A 21,834-nucleotide genomic window follows, 5' to 3' on the forward strand; every position below is an offset into this window, starting at 1 on the left:
GTAATACCTATTAATCACCAATTGATAAAAAGAAGAAGAAGGCTGTTGAATTAAGGTAATGTCATGCAGGCCTTCTCCCTCATCCTGCCACTGCGGGATGCCGCCGCCCTGGGACAACCTGCAGGGGCTGTGTTCCGTGTTGCTGGGGTGAGAGAAGGTGCTCTGGACAGAGGAGCCTTGCAAAGCGGGCTGCAAATATCTGGGAACTTGAATCTGTTAGCGCCTCCTACCGCCCCCCCCCCCGCCCCCAGTTGCTTCCCTAATGCAATCCTGGCCCCTCCAAGGCATGTGTTGGGGTCCTGTATGGCCTGCCAGCCTCACCGACCAAGCTTCCCATCTCTTACTCTGCACTCTAGGTCACAGGGCACTGTTTGGCATCCCCAGGAGCTGACAGGTTCTTTCCAGAGCATCGTCCCTTCCTCTGCCAGGCTAATCTGCTCAGCCTGTAAAACTCCACGTCGTGTCACTTCCTCCACCAACGCCTGCCTGCTCTCTCTCACCCTGTTCTTTCCAACAGCCTCCTGCAGCACACAGTGGATATGGAAATGGCTTATATGCCATCATCTCGGCTGGCCCAGAGCCCTAGGAGCACTTGTCTTACCCACCTTGGTATTCCCAGCAAACAACCCAGGGTGGGGCACGGGCTAGTGGGTGCTTCATCAAGGAAGGAATGAGCTCCCAAATGGTGGAGGCCACACTCAAGGAGCATTTGGAGACGTTCATATGCAGGGGAGCCTGGGTGGCTCAGTCCGTTGAACGTCCGACTTCAGCTTGGGTCATGATCTCGTGGTTTGTGCATTCGAGCCCCGCGTCGGGCTCTGTGCTGACAGCTCAGTCTGCTTTGGATCCTCCACGCCCCAGCCCCCCCCCCCCCATGCCCCATCTCTGCCCCTCCTCTGCTCCCGTGTGCGTTTTCTTTCTCAAAAAACAAATAAACATTAAAAAAAATGAGACATTCATGTACAGTCTCACCCTCATGGGACTAATTAATCCGCCTACACATTGAGCACCTACTGTGTTCTCTTCCAGGTGCTATGAGCAGAACAGCAATCAAAGCAACCTGAATCCTGTTTTCGTGGAGCTGGCATTTTGGTTAAGGGACTCTCAGGGAAAGAAACGTCACCAGCCCAGGGGCAGTTTGTCTCCCAGTGCCCTCTCCTTGGCCTATCTTCCCTCATAGTCCGTGTCAAGTTCAAATGCCATTGTCTAGAGGGAACCTTCCCCATCCGCCCCCGGGGGCAAAGTCATAGAATTTGCCTACGGTAAGATGCACACTCTCTCGAACCTGACTTGCTTTTTCCGCGGGGGATTTACAGTGCTGATGCGTGGACCGTGATGTGTTTGTGTGATGCGGCCAGGTTGTCTTTTGCTGCAAGCTGGTGTCGAGTCAGGAGGGGCCTCGCCATCTCGGTGTTCCTTGGTGAGGGAAGCAGGAAGTTCCAGAGGACTGTGCTTCTGCGTGCTTTGTTTGCACAGCAGAGGCGCCGCTCGCCTCATTGTGTCTGGTCACATATCTTTCTCCCTCACTGGACTGTGAATTCCTCAAGGGCAACCGTGTCCCGTTCAGCCCACGATTTTTCTTCAGCTTCGAACCTGTGCCTGACACCCAGTGAGCACTCATTTCTCTTGGGGACTGAAACGATGCATGACATCATGGAGGGAAGCTCTCAGGTTCTCCACGTGATCGGATCCGGCAACTTCTCGTTATCTGTCTTTCTGAGTTCACCTCTACGGTGGATGGCTGAGCACGGGCGGGGTGATCTGCCCGTGTCAATCCCCGGGGGCTCCGACCCCTGTCCCACGGAACTCAGGCCCCCACCTTGTGCAGCTCTGGGGGAAAAGGAACTGTGATGAACACTGTGTAAGTCTTCACAGACTGGGTGGCCTAAAACACCAGAAACTTATTCTCCCACGGCTCTGGAGGCTGGAAGTCTGAAATCCAGATGCTGGCAGGGCCATGCTTTCTTCAAAGCCTCTGAAGGAGGATCGATCCTTCATCGTCTCTTCCAGCTTCCGGTAGCCCTGGATGTTTCTTAGCTGTGACAGCACAACGTGGCAATCCCTGCTTTATCTTCAAGTGGCTGTCTTCTCTCTCTTACAGGAACACCAGTCCTATTGGATGAGGGGCCCACCCGGGCCCCAGTTTGACCTCATTTCAGCTCAACTAATTACATCCGCAATGACCCTATCTCCAAATAAGGTCGTTCTGAGTTTCCGTTTGGGAAACAGTTCAATCCATAGCACACACAGTACGTTCTGGGGAATGATTATTTCCTCCCACCCCCTACGCCCCCAGTTAGGCCAACTCAGCCTGGTCCTTCCTGCCTCTCACTTCTTGCCCCTGCCTCTCTGATGCGAATTGCCAGGTATCTTTTTAGGAAAGAATCCCTCCTTTCCTAACCAGGAGGGAAGCTTTTTGAAGGCACAGCGGTAAAAGATGGCCTTCTAGCACCTGAGAGACTGCTTGGCCTGTCCTGAGGTCTCCATGTGTATTTATGGATTGTTTAGTAGCAAAGGAGCAGAAAATATCGATCACACTTTCTCCTGCACTGTCCTTCTCTCTAAAACTCTTCCTCTGGGTTCTTAGAGGGGTGCTATCAGTTTTGTTTCAAGTAGCCTCATCCTGTAGGATGCTGCCAGGAGAAAATGAGTTTAGAGAGTTTGCGGTCCGACCATATTTCTTAACGCATCTTGACAGCCACCCCTGTAACCGGGGCCTCTGTGATCACTCACTTGGGCAGTTGTAATGGTCCCGCTTCCAGTCTTTGCCCAACACTCAGAGGGATCTTTTTAAAATACGGATATGATGGGGGCGCCTGGGTGGCTCAGTCGGTTAAGCGACTGACTTCAGCTCAGGTCATGATCTCACGGTTTGTGGGTTGGAGCCCCGCGTTGGGCTTTGTGCTGACAGCGCAGAGCCTGGGGCCTGCTTCGGATTCTGTGTCTGCCTCTGCCCTTCCCCTGCTCTCTCTCTCTTTCTCAAAAATAAATAAACATTAAAGAAATTTAAAAAAAAACCCACCCTGATACGATGGCATCATTTTCATGAAGTCCAGTGTTCTTCTCTTGTGTGTGTGTGTGTGTGTGTGTGTGTGTGTGTGTGTGTTTAGGGCTGGAGGTTGCACATCCCGGGTACTGTGCCTGGGCACTATACTGATGGCTAAATATTTGTGGGAGGTTGAGTGGATATAGTTAAAAAAAAGATACAGGCATGGAGCAACAAAACAAAATGAAACACTAGGGTTCAAACCCCAGATCTGCCACATATTAGATTTGTTACTTTGGGAAAGACACTGGATTTTTCCGAGCTTCCGTTTGCTTATCTATAAAATGAAGACAGTAAATGCAGATTGGTTTCAGCTTGACTGAAACAGGGCAGGCGAGAGCCTACTGTCATGCCAAGCACATGGTAGATGTTTATGAAACATCAGTTCCCTTCCTAGCCTCCCGGGTTGAGCCTTCCCTTTCGTGAACCCCTCTGTGTCCCTGCCTGCGTCCCCTGCTTGTCATCTCTCCTTCTTTTCTAACTCTGTGTCTTGTTTGCCCCCTTCCCCCCAGCTCCTTGGATGATGGGATTCCTGCTTTTCTCATTTCCTCGTTATTAAAATAAAGCATCCTGGAAAACTAATTAATATTGCAAAGATGAAGGAGGCCGTGTTGCCAGTCCCGGCTCTCCACTGAGTGCAAACCACTTACAGTGAAACCCGCCAGCTTGGCTATTTAGAAGAAAAAGGATTTATTTATCAATAAGAGGGAATACAACCCTTTTATAATGCAGCCACCAGCCTGTCTTTGATGGTGCTGCCAGCTTCAAATCCCAGGTGCCTGCAAAAAAAAGGCCAAGAGGAGAGTAGACTCATGCCAAGGAGACCGACAGCGTGGAATCCCCTGTCCACTGTGCTGTCTGGGGCTTCTCTGTCCACCTGTTCAGTCTTCAGCCTCACTCCATGGTGGCCTCCCTCATGGCACCCAGGGTTTGGTCACTACCAGTAGAAAAGGGCCCTGGAACAGGAGCCGGAGTGCAGCAGGACTGGGTGGACCAGGCGATCAGCCTGTGTTATGGTTTTTACGTATGGGGAAACTGAGGACTCAGAGGTGGGACACACGTTACGACGTGTCCAAGGCCACGTAGCAGGGACTTCACCCAGGACCCTGACGAATTCAGGAAATTTCTTCATTGTTCTCATTGCACCTTGTGGCTAGATCCCTCCCAGTCATTATTATGAACTGTGAACCTTTGCATATCCCAGCCTGAGCAATCTCCAAAGCGGGGACCCTGTGGTTTTTCGTTCTCTGCCTTTGTGGAGCCTAGGACGGTACTTTGCACACAGCAGGGATTTAATATTTATTAAATTAGTTTGCTAATGCATGAACTCGATGACATGGCAATTTCCTCTAATGTGCCTATGATAAAATGGGTTCAGGGAGGGATTTGAGCCTGATAGGCCCGGGGTCACGAACGTTGGAGATAATTTTCAAGCTTTTGCTGGAGTATCCAAGCTTTAGCAATGGCTTCATGATTCCTGGGTGATGTGTGCTGCTGGGCCCAACCTGGCCACGCTGGGTTCGAATTGCACCATCCTTACTCACTGGGTAGCTGTGTGCCTCAGTTTCTCCATTTATCATCCTCATCAGCCCAACAGGGACGTTGCAGGGATCACGTTGGATCATATGCCCCATGAGGAGGCCATGTGTGCATGAGGTGAGGCCTGCCCAGCTGTGAGGTCTGTGGGGTGATCCTCTGATTCGGTCAGGGGTACCATACGATGCCTCCGGTCTGTGGCTGTCGTTGGCACAAAGTAAATGTCGGCTCATATTTGTTTCCGGGTGAGACTAGCTGACCTCATCTAGGTCAAAGGTCAGCAAGTGGCAGAGGCAGGAGCGGTGGCAGGTCCCCTGCTGCGGACTCTGTGGTTTTCGTGGCACTACAACACACTGGTAACTAGAGTGTCCTCAGTTTCCCATGGCTGCATCTTGGTCCCATCCCCCTTCCGGTGAACACCAAAAGTTTTCCTTTATTCTTCCTCCCGCCTTAAGTAAAATTTTTTTAGGTTTGTTTATTTATTTTTGAGAGAGAGAGAGGAGAAGGGGAGAATGTGAGTGAGGGAGGGGCAGAAAGACATGGAGAGAGACTCCCGGACAGGTTCTGCACTGTCAGCGCAGAGCCCCACGTGGGGCTCGATCTCATGAACTCATGAGATCGTGACCTGAGCCAAAATCAGAATCAGACACTTAACTGACTGAGCCATCCAGGTGCAGCCCCGCTTTTGCAAAGAGCGCTTTGTGCTTTGTTCTTCCTCCTGTCGGTACGTGCTCCTCCCTCCTCCCGTCAGTACCTGCTCTGAGGAACGCAGTACTATCAGACGCTTCAACTTAGCATGTGTTTTACATCAAAAAGTGACCTTAACCAGGGAGAGGGAGGCCAACTTCACTGCCTTCTACAGGCTGAGGGTTCCAGGGATCTAGCATGATGGGGTGCCTCAGGCTGACAGATGGCAGGAGGTTGCCGTCACATGGCCCAAATGACTGGGGTGGGTGGGGGCTAGCATTCATCCCGTGTGGGAGAGACTGGACGGCTTTGCTTCTTTGAGAAGACTTCACTAAAAGGTGAGAGGCGGCTCTCAGTTTTTGCACCGGGGCCAGTGACTGCATGGGATTCATTGGGATTACCATGGACCCGTAGGTGGGGACATCTAGGTAAAGGGAAATGCAAGTTAGGTGTATAAGTAATCCTGGTTATCTGGAGCCCCTTCTCCATAAAGCATCAGTTCACGCCTTCATCTAGTCAACACATATTTAAAGGGCATTTTCCAGTGTTCTAGGTCCCATGCCTGGGATGGGGCTATAGCACTGGATGAGTCAGACCCAACCCCTACCTCTTGGAGCTTATAGTCTAGCCAGACAGGAACCAGGGATGAGCTCATGCAGCTAGCACAAGTCCTACAGGACTTCGTGGGGCTGGTGGCAGGTCACTGACCCAGCACTTCCTTTCTGAAGATGGAGGGCAGGGCTAAGAACTCCCAAGGGCAAAGTCAGAGCGCCACGTCCCAAACCAGCTCGAGGAAGCAGGCAAGCGTTGGTCTCATAACAGGAACCTAACCAGAGCCAGAGCAGGGTGGCTTGGGTGTGGGGCCGGGTGAAGGGGTGCCCTAGAAAACAAAGTGACGCGGATGGAAGGCAACACGTCCACATTTGTGCGTGGAGTCAGGCTAGAAAACGTTCACAGCAGCATTTTCTAAGAGAAAAACTATGGAAAAAGCCTCGATTAACAGGAATGAGTGAATAACTTATGGCGTTCTCAAATAATAAAAGTTTCAGCAGAGAAAAGTAATAGACCACAGCTACGCATGTCAGCACGGATGAGTCGCACAAACGTACGGTGGGTGAAAAGCAGCAAGCTGCAGAAAAAATACACTTACTTTATGGTACCATCTATATACAGGTTGAAAACATGGAAACTATCGCTTCTCGGCCTTTTGGCTAAGATCAAGTGAAAACATGGAAACTGATTCTAGATATTGTTCGGGGATAAAGAAACATGTGATACAAATAGAAAGTCTGAAGTTCCAGATTACGATGACTTCTGCGGGAGGTGGGGGAAGGCTGTGGTCAGGAAGAGTGCCTCGTGGGGAGGGCTTCAGCTGAACTCGGAGCGCCTTATTTCCTTATTTCCACGATGCATGGCAGCTCATTGTATTGTTGCTTATGCTTTTAAAAAATATGCCTCAAGGGGCGCCTGGGTGGCTCAGTCGGTTGAGCGGCAACTCTTGATTTTGGCTAGGGTCATGATCTCGTTGTGAGATCGAGCCCTGCGTGGGGCTCTGCACTGACAGTGCAGGGCCTGCTTGGGGTTCTCTCTCTCCCTTTCTCTCTGTCCCTCCCTAGCTCACATTCTCACTCAAACACATATGTATGTATGTATGTATATATACACATACATACATACATACATATGTGTATATATACACACACATATGTGTATATATATACACACACACATTATGTATGTATCTATGCCATATATATATGCCTCATATATATGTACACATGCATATATATACACATATGTGTATATATGCTTCAAATATTATGTAATTAAAGCTTATTTTAAAATTTGGAGTGAGGCAAATGATGTGCATTAGAAAAGGAGGGTCCACTTTGTACCCCTGCCTTTAGTCGGTTAGGCATCAGACTTGGGTGTCTTTCAAAGCCTTCCTCAGAGACAAACAAGATGGCTCTTACAGAGCAACTGTGGGCCTTATCAGCTCCCTCTCCACCCCACTCAGCTCTCCCCTGGTTCGAGGCAGTGACTTGGGGAGTGGAAGACTGGGGTAACACTTAAGCATTCCTGGGTACTCTTAAGCTCCTCTGAAGTCCCCCAACTCTCCCCCTATAGACAAAAGCTGTCTAGTGGCCCAAGGAGCTGCAACCGCATTACTACCCAGGGGTGCTCCTCTCTGGCTGTCCACTGATGACACTGCCCCTCCCCATCCTTTGCCTGAGCCCTTCTCCATTGTGTTGCTTCTTGGTCTGGACACTGGCCCCAGGGCTAGAAGGTTTAATACCTTTGCTTACTGCGCAGGGCATGCCTTCATTTTTAGACTCCTGGTGCCCAGGATCCACTACCATCCCTGGAATGTCCTGCTTACAGCTTCCTTGCTGACTTGCCCCTTTCTGCCTCTTTCTCCCCCTACCGTCACCACAACCACAGGGTACTGTGGAGCTGTTCTCAACCTCCTGCCCCATAGAAGTAGGGAAGAGGGTCCAGATGTGCTCCCTCTTCATTTAGACAAGAGGTGTGCTGCTACGTTCTCTACAGACAAGGAAACTGAGGCCCAAATGAATGCCTTGCTCCGGGTCACACAGCTCATCAGGGGCAGAGCTGGGATTCCAGTCTATTTTCTTCTGACCCCAGAGCTCACACATGCCCTTGCCTTTGTATTCGTTGCCTCTTGGATGTTGATTGGAAAGCTCCCAGTGGGCTTTAACGTTTTCCACTTTGATTCAGTGCCATGGACTGGCTCCAGTGAACATTCTTAAGCCTGCTCTGTTGAGCTCCTTCCTAGATTGGCTTCTTTTCACCTGAGAAAGAGAGATGGTGGAGGAATCTCAGAGTCAATCGCCTCACGCCCTTCCAGTGGTACATCTCAGAGCGTGGTGGGATGGGACACCTACGCAGCCATCATCCCTCTCCCATTTCCAGCTGTGTTATGGGGAAATGCCAAGACCAATCCCTAACTACCACTCCATTCTGCAGGCCCGGCCCCAACCTTGGGACTGCCTCGTACGGGGACCAGTCTTGGTTCTCACCTGCCGCGGACCAAGGGGAACTGCCTGAGGCCATTTGGGTCTGACCCACTCAGGCCTGCTCTCTTCATAGAAGCTACTCCTCCTGGGTGTGGGCTGTCAAGTTTTCATCAGGTCTCTAAGAAGTTACAGACCCACGAGTCATGTGAAGAGACAAACTCAGGTATGAAGTGGTTAAGACTATATATATGTCGGGTCCGTTTTAGGATTGGAAGGCTAGGTGGGTCACTGCCAGAGTTGGATGTCACTGTAGAGTGTTCTTGGACGGGACACTCTAGTGGGGAGGCACCCGTTGGTGTCTCTGGTCTGCCTTTAGTGGGGAGAGAACTGAGGATCCAGTTAGGAAGTGCCAAGCAAGGCCAATGCAACAACTCAAGCTCCTGGCTCCTAGTCCAGTGTTTATGTTTCACCCATCTACCATTTCTTCTTGAAGAAAATATAGCTGGTATCCTTCCGCGTGTGAGAGGGATGGGGAGGGGATGGCGAGACCGCCAATGTCTTCCAGCTGAGTCTGAAGGCTTTTGCCTGGAGCCTCCCCAGTCCTACAGCCAGAGGTGGGCATGCATCAGGAGAAGGTAGCAGGGGAGGCTGGGGTCAGATGGCCAAGCCCTCCACCTGTTTGGAGAGCCCATGCTTTCTCAGGCTGAGACTCCTGGGGTGTCGCCAGAATAGGGGGCATGTGTATGTGGGGAAGAGGGCATTGCTCAAAGCCTGTAGGATGTGGCCAGAGTTTAAAGCCAGAGCTGCTTTAACCACTCATTTCCCCTCATTATTGGGGTCACCCAGTAAAGAAAAAAAATGCAGATTCCTCAAAGGCGTGAGCTGGACTGGGTTGTGGAAGGAGGTTTTCTTGATGGAAGGAAGGCTGGATACTTGGGCTGCAAGTCTACCCTCTTGAGCATCTCCTTGCGCCGACATCGCACTGACACAATTGTCAGAAGGCCAGATTCTGATTCCAGAGTGCCTCTTATTATACCTGATAGCCCCTCACCCAACAGAGCACCAGGCCTGCCGCTGACTTACTGAATGACCTCGGACGAGTCACTTCACTTGGAAGTAGAATGGGCACTTTGCTTCTCAACTAGCTCTCTCCTCCTAGGAGGCATCTGGAAATGCGTGCAGACATGTTTGGTTGTCGTGGTGAGATTTGTTTCCAGAGGAGAAGGGCAGGGATTGTCTCCTTGCCATGCAAGAGAGCCCCATACAAAGCTGAGTTGTCCCCCTAAAATGCCAGTGGTGTCCTCAGTGAGAGGTAGACTCTGCAGAGACCCCCCCCCCCCGGCCATGATCCTGTCTATTAGACATGACCTTGTGAAGCTGGCTGTCAGACTGTGACAAGGCATATAGGCCAGTGATATGATAGAGTTCTGGTTGGAGGCCTGGGTTGTGAGGTTAGTGAGCTCGGGACATTGACTTGGGGGAACTAAGAGAGCCTGGAATAGGCTGACCCGGCAGCCACCCTGGGTTAAGGGCTGAAGAGCCTGGTACAGAAGCCATGACTTCTGGGCTGTGTCAATCTGAAACATTTGAGTGATCTGGATGGACCACCCTGGAGCTGTGAGGTGAAAGCAAGTGGATGCCCCAGGGAAGCTGAGGAAGGGGAGAGGAGGTCTGAAGAGCTGTAAGATCAGAGGGCTAAGGGGATAAAACAAGTCCTTGAAAAGAGCAATTTGCTGTGATCTGTTTTGCAGCAAATGGGGGCTGGGGGCTTGGGGCAGAGCAGGGAGTCAAGGGAGGCATATTTTAAGGTGTAGAATCAATACTGCATCTGTCCCTTTTAGATTCAGTTCCTTTCTCTAATAAATCAAGTGGAGCTGGGGTGTAGGGGCTTGTGGTCTGAAAAGCGCCTTTGGCTCATCAATTTCCATAGCAAAGGCAGACCGTTCAAGGGATCCGATAATTACTGAGCCCTGAGCAGTCCAGGGCACTTTTACCCATCTAACTCACCCGGCTATCACCATGGTCTCTACAGAGCCCTTGGAATTGAGTGAGGGAGCTAGTAGCAAGGCAGGGCATTATTGCTGACTATTTGGCATATTCGTACATGCCGTAGTGAGCCCTCCATGAGGGCAGGCGCAGCGTCTGGCCTTACTGGCACCGTATTTCAGCACCCGTGGGCTTTCGGAATTATTGGTTGAATAAATGACTGGTGTCTGCATACTGAGGATGGGCTGTAGGGAGAAAGAGAAGCACATCCCTGCCTTTTCCACATTCTTCCTGTTATAGAAGCAAAGCGTGGAGTAGAGGAAGGAGCCCAGGCTTGGAGGCAGGCTGTCCTTGGCTGTGAGGCCAGCTCGACCACTTTACCTGGATCTGGACGGATTGCTGAACTTTTCGAAGCCTCCTCTGAAAAGTGGGCAGCCGCAGCGATGGTGGAAAATGCATGAGGGGCTGGGCACAGGGTCTGGGATACACCGAGTGCTCAGTAAGGGGACGTGTGGAGAACATGGTCAGTAAGTTGCGAGGGCCATATTCTTGCATGGGACAGGTGGCTGTGCTGGATCAGAGAATTCCCCAGCATTTGCCCAGGGGCTGGCCTTTGACGGCATTTTCAGAAATCCATGGCAAGACGAGCCAAAGGTGGACATTGCAGTAAGCTTTTCATAAAACTGAGTTTATTCCATTTAAAGGACAATCCTTTTATATGTGATTTTCTTCCTTATCACTCTCCTTTGGTAGAAAAATGTGGTTTTGTGATATGATGATGAGATTAGAAGGCAGCCTTTAAAAATCCATCCTTGCCTGGCACACACACACAGAAAAAGTTTGTGGCCTAGTGCTAGTCCTCCGTTAAAAGAAAATTCTGTACCTGGACCCCCAGTGCCTGGAGACCACCAACCTTGCTGTCATCTCTGGGAGGCAGAGTGGAGAGAGCGTGTCGGGGAGGAACAGAGGGGAGAGAGGTCTGTGTAGGCCTGGACCTCGAGAAGCCCCCCTAAGGCAGCAAGCAGGACTTGGACACGGCCTTTAAATGTGGGAGGGTTTGTGCTGGCGGACGAAAGTGAGTGGTTCTTCTAGGTGGAGAGCACCTAGAACAAAGACCCAGGGGCAGACATGAGCCAGCTGTGCTGAAGGGTTGAAATGGAGAGTTTGAGTCATGGAGAAGCAGACGAGAGCCAGAAAGCCACTGGGGTCTCTTAAGCACGGGCATGCCATTCTGAAAATGCGGTTAAGTCGGGAAGTCGCTAATTTATTGAGCTCCTACGATTATTTCTAATACTTGCCCTAACCCTGGAACTATTCCTCCTAATTATAGAGAAGAATGTGGAGGCTTATAGAGATTAAACAAGGCATCAGGGGCCGTATAACTAGTAAGTGTCAGACAGGAGCGTGCAGCTTCAAGACGCTTTGAGAACCGGGAGTTGAATTTAGGGGAAAGAAATGCAGCCGATCCCGATGAGTGAAGTGCGAGGGCTTGAGGGCTGAGGGTGGGAAGCCAAGTTGGAGTTAGAGGTTGTGTTCCTTCCCTTTGGGACGAACTTGGGTGCTGTGGCTTCTAGATCCTATCCTCCGGGACCTCAATCGTCCCTTTGTGGTGGAGAGCTAAGGCCTTGATTATATCTCTTCTGTTATTTCTAGGAAATATATATATTATCTATCTATATATATATATAGATAGATAGATAATATATACATTATTTATTTATATTTATATAAATAAATATATTTATATTACATATTTATAAAATATAAATATATTTATATTATATATTTATTTTAAATTGTACTTATATTATATATATTACATATATTTATATTATATGTAATGTGTATTTATATTATATTTATACATACATATATATATATATATATATATATATATATATATATACAGTGCCCAGAAACAGTGCCTGAATAAATACTTGGTACCCAATAGATCCCATCTTCCTACTGTGATAGCTGGGTATTAAGTTTCTCATACTCTATTTTATGTCAATAAATATCCGCCACTCCTAGGTTCTCATTTAGTGGGTTTGGGATACCTCAAGGAAAACTAGATTTTTAACGAGTACCTGAGGGGGCTCTGATGCAGTTGGTCCCTGGACCACACTTAAAGAAGCTTTGCTCCAGAAGGTAATGCGTCTCCTCCTGGGTTTTATGCCAGTAATTCAGGCCGATGCCACCAGAGGGTGCTAGGCAAAGCTTTCCCTGGGTTCAGGGAACTGAGACAATATTCTTGGGCTCTTTTTGGGAGGGGCTGGGGTTTCACCTTGGGGACGGGAGGATCTTTGATGAACAGGTAGGGAAGATAACATCGTTGTTCCAGCGGATTCTGAATAAAGACCTATGAAAGCTGTCAGACCCACCCTGTCACTGCAAGAGAAGACAGCTGTGTGGCTGATGAGCCCTGGCCTCCCCACAAAAGGCCGGCCTTGTTGCTCACACACTCCATGATATTAGACAGGACATGTTCTTGTGTCTGAGAAACGAAGGGGTTGTTGTTGCGAACACTGAGGTGCTGGGTTTTCTGAGGCATTTGTTAACCCTCGCTGTTTCCTTATATTGCCTATATCCTTCCCTCTCTATGTATCTCTCAGGCTGATGCCCATTGATGACCTAGTGGGGGCCTCACTTTCACAGAGGAGGGGAACAGATTTGGCCAAGGTCATCCTGTTGGAAAGTTCGAGAAGCTGGCCATTTGTGGTCTCTGGAGCCAGCTTGCTGGCACTGAGCTTGTTCTCCTTTCTCCACCTTTGGGACCTCAAACGTTGGTGAGGATGTTTTCGGTGTGTTTTGATTTTCGTGCCGGGAAAGCCCGGCTGCTGTTGCAGGTGGCCGAGGAGTCTTGGTTCACACGGCTGCCACACCGGATAACTGTGAGGGCACCATGGACTCTGCAGTCTTTGTGAATGGCGCCCCCTGGAGCTGAGTGGTAGAGGGTTATCGGGAGGGAATCAGATGCTGAGCCTTTCCTATCTTGCCTTCCATACAAGACGCTGGGAATTTCCTTGGCGGTTTGAATGGAGGGGAAGATACTGCTCAGTTCTGCGTGGAGCCAGAGATCAAGGCCTTTCAGAAAATGCAGCCTCTCCATTCCTTCCCCAAGTGGATGACCCCCTTTCTCCTACCCAGACCTGACAAACAGAAAGCCGGGGCGGAAAACCCCTTGTGTCAGTCCGTGATCAGCCTGTCCCACACAACTCTGGAGGTGTCTCCTTACATCCTGCACCCTGGTCGCTCACCCACCTGACCTAGGTCCCTGCCCTGTGATATTTCAGTCACGTGTTTGGGTGTCAGCTCTGTATTAGGTTTTGGGGTACAAACATCAGTAAGGCACGGTCCTACCTAAAAGAACTTTGTAGATAGTTGGAGAGGCCAACAGGAAACCCAGTGATTCGGTTGGCCATGAGATGGCTTTGGTGGGGACATGGAAAGTCCAGGGAGGGGCAACATGAGAGGCACCTGATCTACCTGGGGAGACAGGTAAGCCTTTCTTGAGACGAGGGCTCTGCAGCTGAGACTTAAAAGCTAAAGAAGAGTTTGAAGGAGGAGAGGGAGGAGGGAGAGAGGGAAGGAGGGATATTCCAGGCATTGAGAATAGCACAGACAAAGACCAGGAGACAAGGGACAGCTGAGGGTTTGCAAAACCACACATTGCATAGTATGACTGAGATGAAAATTACAGGGGCTGGGTGCTGGGGGTGGGGGGCGGTGGGCAGGGAGAAGTGGCCAGAGAGCCAATGCAAGACGCAGCCTGTATTCCATGCAGAGTGGTAAGAATTTCTATCCTGGAAGCCGGGGGGACCTGACGAAGAATTTTGAGCAGGAAAGTGACATGATCAGAATTGCATTTTAGAAATATCACACTCTGGTGGAAACGTGGAGAGTCGACTAAAGGGAGGTGAGAACAAGGACTGAATGAGCAGCCAGGAGGCGATCGTAGAGTTCAGGTGAGGGATGCAGAGAGTCCCGAGGTGGAAAGGAGCCCTGATGGGCCATCTTAACCCCCTTACCTTGCCCCTGGGCAGGGAGATTGCCTCCTGCCCTCCCCTGATGGACAGCGGGTGGTGGTGGTGGGGGTAGCCTGAGCTTCTCCAGGAGTCTGGGGTCCTGACCTCTGGGGCACTTCTGCCCCATGGCCTGGAACCTCTCGCAGAACTGGGGTCCCCTGAGCTGGAAGCAGACAGCTCCTTTCAGCCTGGATTGAGGTGGAGGAGGGTGCTTTGCCCACAGGAGCGAGATCTCAGAGGTTGCCCCGGGAAACCCTTCTCCCAGCCCTGAGTTCCTGCCTGTACAGGTGAGGGGCATCTTAAGTGCTAGGGAGCTGGCCCCCTTCCTGCTGGTTCCAGAGCCCCTTCCCCACGTTTCTATGGCAATCCCATCACTTTGCTTTCCTTATTCCTGCTTCTCAGATCGTCTCCCAGCACCTCCAGGGGTGCTAAGGAAGGGAGCTAATTACCTTACTATAAATACCAGCCAGGATGAGCTCCTAGGGCTCCAGACCTGGCTTCTGTTTCTCAGTGTCTCTGTGGTGGGCTGGGCAGTAGTGAGTAGGTGGCGTCTACACAGCAGTGCACCCATGTGTCTGTTCACCTTCTCTCTGCTCGGCTCAGCTGTGCTGGACTCCTCCCCCTTCCCCCCCGCCGCCCCTTCCCTGCTGCAAGCTGCATGGCAGAGTGGGCAGAGGTAGACAGCAGCCTCACAGATGCCCAGGCACAGTGTTAGGCTCTGGGAATTTGGGGATGAATCAGAGCCTGGTTTTGCTTTCAAGGAACTCCCTGTCAAGAGGAGAAGCTAGGTCTCAACAAGCAGTTCCCGTGGGAATAGGGAGGAGCCATAGGTCTGCCTGCAATAGGAGTGGAGGGCTTCACGGAGGAGGTGGCCGGTGTAGCTGAGCCCTGAAAGAATTGGTGGGGTGGAGAGGGCCAGGAGGCATTCTAGACACAGGGCGTGGGGCAGCGGAAACAGACTTACGGATGTGGCAGGGAGTAGAGCTGGCCCCCCTGGGCCCCTGGCTCAGGACTTCCTGGAGGAAGGAGGGATTTGGATCCCAAAGTTCAGCTGGGCCCTGGCTCTGAGAATCCTTGAGCGCAGTGTGCTGGGGTCTCTGGCAGCCACGGAAGGCTTTTCTGCAGCCCCGTGGCCTGGTCAGATGCTTAGGAAGATCACTCCAGAAAGAGGTTGGGGTGCCCTCCCTCCGGTCACTTGGCTTCATTATCTCAAAGAGGCATGTTTCCGGGGCCTGTGCTCAGAAGGGGGTGATGGCAGTGGGCAAGGAATTACAATGAGGACACAATTAACATCTCACCAACGGAGCAGAAATGCAAACACCTCACTGGAGGAGTGGAATTATGTGCAAGGGGGAGGGAGAAAAAAAAAACCCTTCCCCTAATAGCTACCCGACTTTCATTAGTTTTGACAGTGAAGGCTGCATTGCTGTGTGGTCCATGGCAACCGTCTCCAGGAAGAGCTGTGCCAGGAGGAGCGCGGGTTCGGCAGACTTTCAATCAGTCCGAAAGCTTAGCCAGACAAAACGTCTCAGTTGCTGGCTTCACAGCCTCTGCGGGAGCCTCAGGGAGAGGGTATGATGTGGGCAAGCGTCCCCCCGGTAAAGCTGGTGACTTGAGCGCAGGGAGCGTGAGCAAAAAGCTGCCTCCCTCCCGGGGCTGGATCGTGGGGCAGGTGCCAGGGACCCAGGTGCCTGAACTGTGCCTTCAGGGCCTGCAGTTGCAGGAGAGCAAAGAGAGAAGGAAAGCAAAGTGACAAACAGGGGACTCCTGGGCTTCTGCCCTGTACCCCCCAGAGAATCACCCCGCTATGTGTCTAGTGCACGTGCCTCAGATAACACGGGTGGAGACGAGCCAGGCTCTGGAGCCAGAGGGCCTGGACCGGAGTCCCAGGCACTCCCTTACTAGCTGTGTGACCCCGGGCAGCTTCCAGCATGTCTCCGGGGGTCGGCTCCTTATGCAACCCAGGTGTCATCAGGAGGATAGATGAGTCAGCCCATGGAAAATGCCCGCCTGCAGAACTGGCTCCTGGTAGGTGCTGAGCTCATGCGCCTAGTCCCTTTCCTGCTTGGGGTACAGCGGGGTACATGGGAGATACACGCAGTGCCCATTCTAGATCCCAGGCCCCCACCACCTGCAGAAGAGCCGCTGCTCTGTCCAATGTCTCCTTCTCCAGCCCTCCTCTTGTGCCCTCCCTGCTCCTCCTCCCTCCCTCTCTGGCTCTGTGGGCCACGATGGTGAAAGTATGGGGAAGGGGCAAGTGCCTCGTTCTGGCACTCTGGAAGTTCTAAGGAAGAGCTGGCTGGCCTTGGTGCCCTTTGGGTGCTGGCCCTGCTCCAGACAAAGCACACACGACACAGGAAGACAGCTTATAAAGTCAGTGCCCCCAGTGCTCGTCTCCACTACCACCAACACCCCTCCAGGGCCCGCCGTGGTCAGAAGCACTGCTCCAGGCACAGGCAATGGACAGACAAGGATCTCTGCTCTCCAGGGGTTTCCCTGCCCCGGAGAGAGACTGGCTGTAAGCAGCGCTCGCCGTGAAGGGTCCACACGAAGTTAGAAATGATGGGAGGCAAGGGGAACCAGGGGCACTGGGAGGTTGAATGGGGAGCATGTAGGATGAGAGGTGATTTCAAATCAGGGACGTGGTCAACCTCAGGGGAAGGCAGTATGTGAGCAAAGATTTGAGAGAGGGAAGGATGTCTGGAGGAAGAGAATGCTGGGCAAAGGGAACAGCCAGTGCAAAGGCTCTGAGGAGGGTGTGAGGCTGGCATGTTCAAGGAATGGCAAGAAGGCCCGTGTGGCCGAGAGGAGCACGGGGGAGAGTAGCAGGAGGTGTCACACGGTAACAGAGGCTAGAGTGGGTGGACTCCTGTGACTTCTCTGCATCCTGCCTGGAGTACTGTCAGGGCTCGGGAGGGGCTCCTGGTGGTCCGCTCTCCACTGTCCCCCCCCCTCCCTCGCCAATCAATTAGAACAACTAGTTTTGTTTTGCTTTATTTTTGTTTTTGTTTTTGTTTTTTTACTATCCTATGTATTGGAGTTCAGTGTATGATGTTATTTAAATAAAGACATTTGCAGGGTGCCTGGCTGGGTCAGTGGGTTAAGCATCCAACTCTTGATTTCGGCTCAGGTCATGGTCTCGCAGGTTCGTGAGTTAGAGCCCCGTGTTGGGCTCTGTGCTGACGGTGTGGAGTCTGCTTGGGATCTTCTCTCTCCTTCTCTCTCTCTCTCAAAAATAAAAAATAAACATTAAAAAAAGACATTTGCCAAAGCATTTGAAATCAACTGCTGAAGTCTTATACCAGTGGGGAAATGGGGCCTCAGAGAAGGCAAGTGACTTGCTCAAGGCCACACAGCCAATTCCGCAGAAGAAATGGAACTCAGCAGTAGGGCACCTGGAGAGGGCACTCTCTATTATTTCTGTTATCCGTGTCCGAGCTCTGGGAGGGCTCGAGAGGTGGCCGGGGCCTAAGGCACACAGTCTCCTCAGGGCCAAGGCCGCTGGATCCCCAGATGCCCACACCACACAGCTCACTCGGCCTGTTCGACTTTGCCCTGTCGCACATACACTCGGTCCTTCCTGGTGCAGCTTCTACCTCCTTTATAAAGCCAACCCCTGCTTACTGGAGCCAGCAATGCCTCCTCTGTGAACCTTTACAGTGGCTCTGAAACAAGTCACGTGGCCTTCCTAAGCCAGTGTTTCTGGCTCTGAAAGTGCTGAGGCAAGTTGCCTACTCATAAGGCTTAGGCTGGGATGGCGTTTAATAATATATATATATATATATATATATATATATATATATATATAGTACTCTAGGATATGGCCTGGCACAGAAGAGGTGGTCAGCGAATGTTTATTAAGTAAATAAATCATGACAGGCTTTAGAGAAGTACTCTTCCATGGACCTCCTAGCCCCCTCTGTAACAAGAAGACACTAGAACAAAGTGGTCAATAGCACGAGCTTTGAAATACGGAAGACCCAGGCTCAAATAAAGTTCCTTAACATATCAGAGCCTCAGCATTTGCATCTTTCAAATGACAACAATAATGATATCTTGGTATTATTAGACGGATTGCACTTCATCCAATGTTCAGTAGCACATGCTTAGACCCCTGAGATGGGGGCCTCCTGGGGGTACAGAGATCCTAGGCCTTGTGATTCTTTGCCTTGTGTATCACAGTCACCTGGGGGGCTTGTGAAAACCCGGATTGCTTGTTCCCGCCCCCCTCCCCCCTAGAATTTCTGGTTCAGTGGGTCCGAGGACAGAGCCTGAGACATTGCATTTCTAACAAGTTCCCAGGTGATGCGGTGCTGCCCGGGGTGAGATCACACTCCAGTGCCAGTGTCTTAGACGAGTTGGTTGTTGTGGGAAGAGAAGGACCTGGAGTCCATATATAGGCTTGACGTGCAGACAGTCCAGATGGAGAGGTGCAGACCCAGGAGGAGGTGCGCTCCAGGACGCGGGTCAGCTGACTTCCACACCTGGGTGACCAGCTGTTCTCCCTCGAGCTCCATCACATGCACTGAGATCCACAGTCCCGTGAGGAAGCAGCCAGCCGAGAACTTCCTCTCCTTCTGTCCCACTCTTCCAACTGGGTACCTCCTGGCCTCTGGATGTACTGAAATGGAGTGAATTCGGAAATGTTAAAGGAGGTAAGCAAGAAGACAGAAAACAAATAGAGATGAAGCCAAAATCAGCGTTTCTAGGTTTGGAACCCTTCCAGAGACAGCTGTCATTTGTGGGAGCATCATGGGTGCCCAAATACTTTAAAATGATTCCATGAAAATGAAGGGATTCTCTCTCTGTTCCTCAACAAAATCCAGAGACTTCAGTGGGGCATTCAGACGTTGTATGGCTTGGACCCCTACCTGTCCCAGCCAACCGTTAAATACCTAGCTCTCCCTACTCCCCGAATTTTCTTTCTATATTTTTGCTCTCTTGATTCCTTCCAGCCAAATTGTCCTCCCTCTGCGAAGGCCCTCACAAAATCCATCTGTCTAAATAAGGCATTGGCAAACTACAGCCTGCAGGCCAAACGCAGCCCTTTGTCTGTTTTTGTAAATAAAGTTTTATTGGAACAGAGACATGCCCATTCATTTCTGTACCTTCTACGTCTGGTTTTGTGCTGCAGTGACACCGCTGAGTAGTTACAACAGAGACTCCTGGGTATGCAAAGTCTAAACTACGTGCTGCCTGGCTCTTTACAGAAAGAGGTTGTTGAGCCCTGTCCAAATGCAATGTCGTTTTCTCAGTGAAACCTGACTGGATGCCACCAACTTTGCTCTGTGATCATACTTCTTGTCACAAGGGTTTTCCGTGTATTTTTTTTTCTTGTTGAATCCGTATGTCTACACTGCAATCTCTATGAGATCCCAAAAGTTAGTACCAGGGCCCACAAAGTTATATTAAAAGACATTCCTTAAAGGCACTCATAAAGTCTCCAAAGTATGGAGCACTTTACACGTCCAAGAGTAGAAAAAGGGTCAAATGAACTATGGCGTAACCATATGATGTATTCCTGTGTAGCAAATAAAATAAGTTTCTCAAGGACACATAATGGCCAGAGAGAAATTGTCCATCACACGAACTAAAATTTCTACAAAAGATTCAACAGTATATACAATACAATCTTACTTTGTAAGTAAGTAAATAAATAAATAAATAAATATGTAGACAAATTAAGAAGACTAGAAAGAAATATACAAAATTTTTATTCCTCTCTGGGTAGAAGGTTATGGGTGACTTTCATTTTGTTATTTTATTAGTTTATATATTTTTCATATTAGGGATTATATTGCTCAGAACCGGAGGGAAAAGTACAAGTTATTAAAACACTAGCAGCTGGCTCTATCCTGGCTTCTCACCAAATTCTAACACTACAGCCTTAAAAATTCCTCTAGCCTCAGTTTCCTGATCTGTAAAATATGGGGACACGTGGCTTTCTTCGCAGGGCTGTTTAACTGAATTTTGAAATAACCCAGCAATTTGCACAATGTCCTTCTCCTCCGCAGGCTGCTGTAGCAGCTGGGCCTTGGTGGTGAATGGGGGGTGTCTTGGGGCGCCCAGCAACTGAGTTGGCATCTTGAGATCAAAGCAGAGCTGTGATGCAGCGGGGTGGTGCTGAAGCCAGCTTCAAGTTCAGGTAAAGCACAGCCCTGCCCCAGGGTGACTAGCCTGAAAGGTGCCTCGCCCCCGAAGCCCCCAGCTGCTTTTGGCCCAGTGCACAGCGGCTCTTCTGTTTCATTTTCACCCTGAACTAGCGGTTCCAGCCATGCGGCCTGATGCCTGCCCTTCCACACCACCCTCCCTGTCCTGTTTTCTCACCGTCTCTCTTCAGTCTGTGCCTGCTGTCTTCTTTTTCTTTAAAGTCACACCTTTATCCTTCCACGGGAGTGTATTTTTTGTTTCTTCTTAGCCAGAATCTTTCTGCTCCTTTCTCTCTCCTGGACTTACTGAAAAAAATGTCTTTGCTTGAGACTATAAGCAATGATTTTCGACTCCTGTCTTCCTTCTCTTCCTTCTCCTCTTCATTTGTATGTTTACTTACATCCTTATTGTTATTTTCTCCCTGATTATCAAGGTTTAGTTAGGGGAGGCAAGAGTAGATGAAGGAGATCAGTGTAGAGGCTGGTAAACTGGTCTCGGGAGGTGCCAGACCAGATGGAGAGACGTGGATGGGTTGGGATAGAAAGAATGGTGCCCGTGGGAGTAGTATATGGGGAAGATGAGGCCCATACAGGAGCTGTGACGTGCACTAAGGTCATACGTCAATCAAGTGATGGATCGCGGAGTGTAGGTCCATTTTCTTATAGTTCCTGGGTGTATCCCAATACCTGGATATATCACTTGTCTACCACCCACCTCCCTACGCTCTGTGCTCTCCAGGGATGTAGAGATGCTGGCCTAATCCCAGGCTACCACCCCAGATGGTGCATCGAATAATTTATGCGCAAATGAAAAGCCAAGAGGATACCAACTGACTTCTGGATTTCTGAGAAGTGTACCACACCTGCCTTTGGCTTCAGAACTTAAGAGTTTTGGGGAACCCGTTGAGGACTGGGCCACAGAATTGGAAAGGCTTGTTTGGGTCCGGGAGCAGTGCGGATAAAAGTCACTAATTATCATATCCATAGGTGTGGCAGGGCAGACTCAGCCTCTGTGGTGCTGTCCCCAAGCTTCGTAGGGAGTCACAGTCCCCAGCCCGGGTTGTATGCCTGTAGAGCAAGGTAGGCATCATGGATTATTCAACGAACTAGCACAAGTGTAGACCAGCATTTGCTGAGCACAAACTGTTTTGGCTTGTGAACTGCTTGTGATTCCATGATGACCAGTGGTGTTGACCTCCGTCTTCTTTTGAATAAAGTGCTTAAGCTGGGGACTGTTTGCAAAGCGATTTCCGACTCTGGTCGGCAGCAGAGGTGGGGGGAGGTGGTCAGCAATCCCTTGTGGGAACAAGTATCCTCACCCTGATCCCTCTATGCCGTGCAGGACTCTGCAGGCCTATGGAATTCTCCTCTAGCTCTTTCTCCTTGGTAGAGATTTAGAAGCTCCCGCTTGATATAGTTACAGAGAG

This window comes from Panthera uncia, chromosome E1 (assembly GCF_023721935.1).
Source record: "Panthera uncia isolate 11264 chromosome E1, Puncia_PCG_1.0, whole genome shotgun sequence".
Taxonomy (NCBI): Eukaryota; Metazoa; Chordata; class Mammalia; order Carnivora; family Felidae; genus Panthera; species Panthera uncia.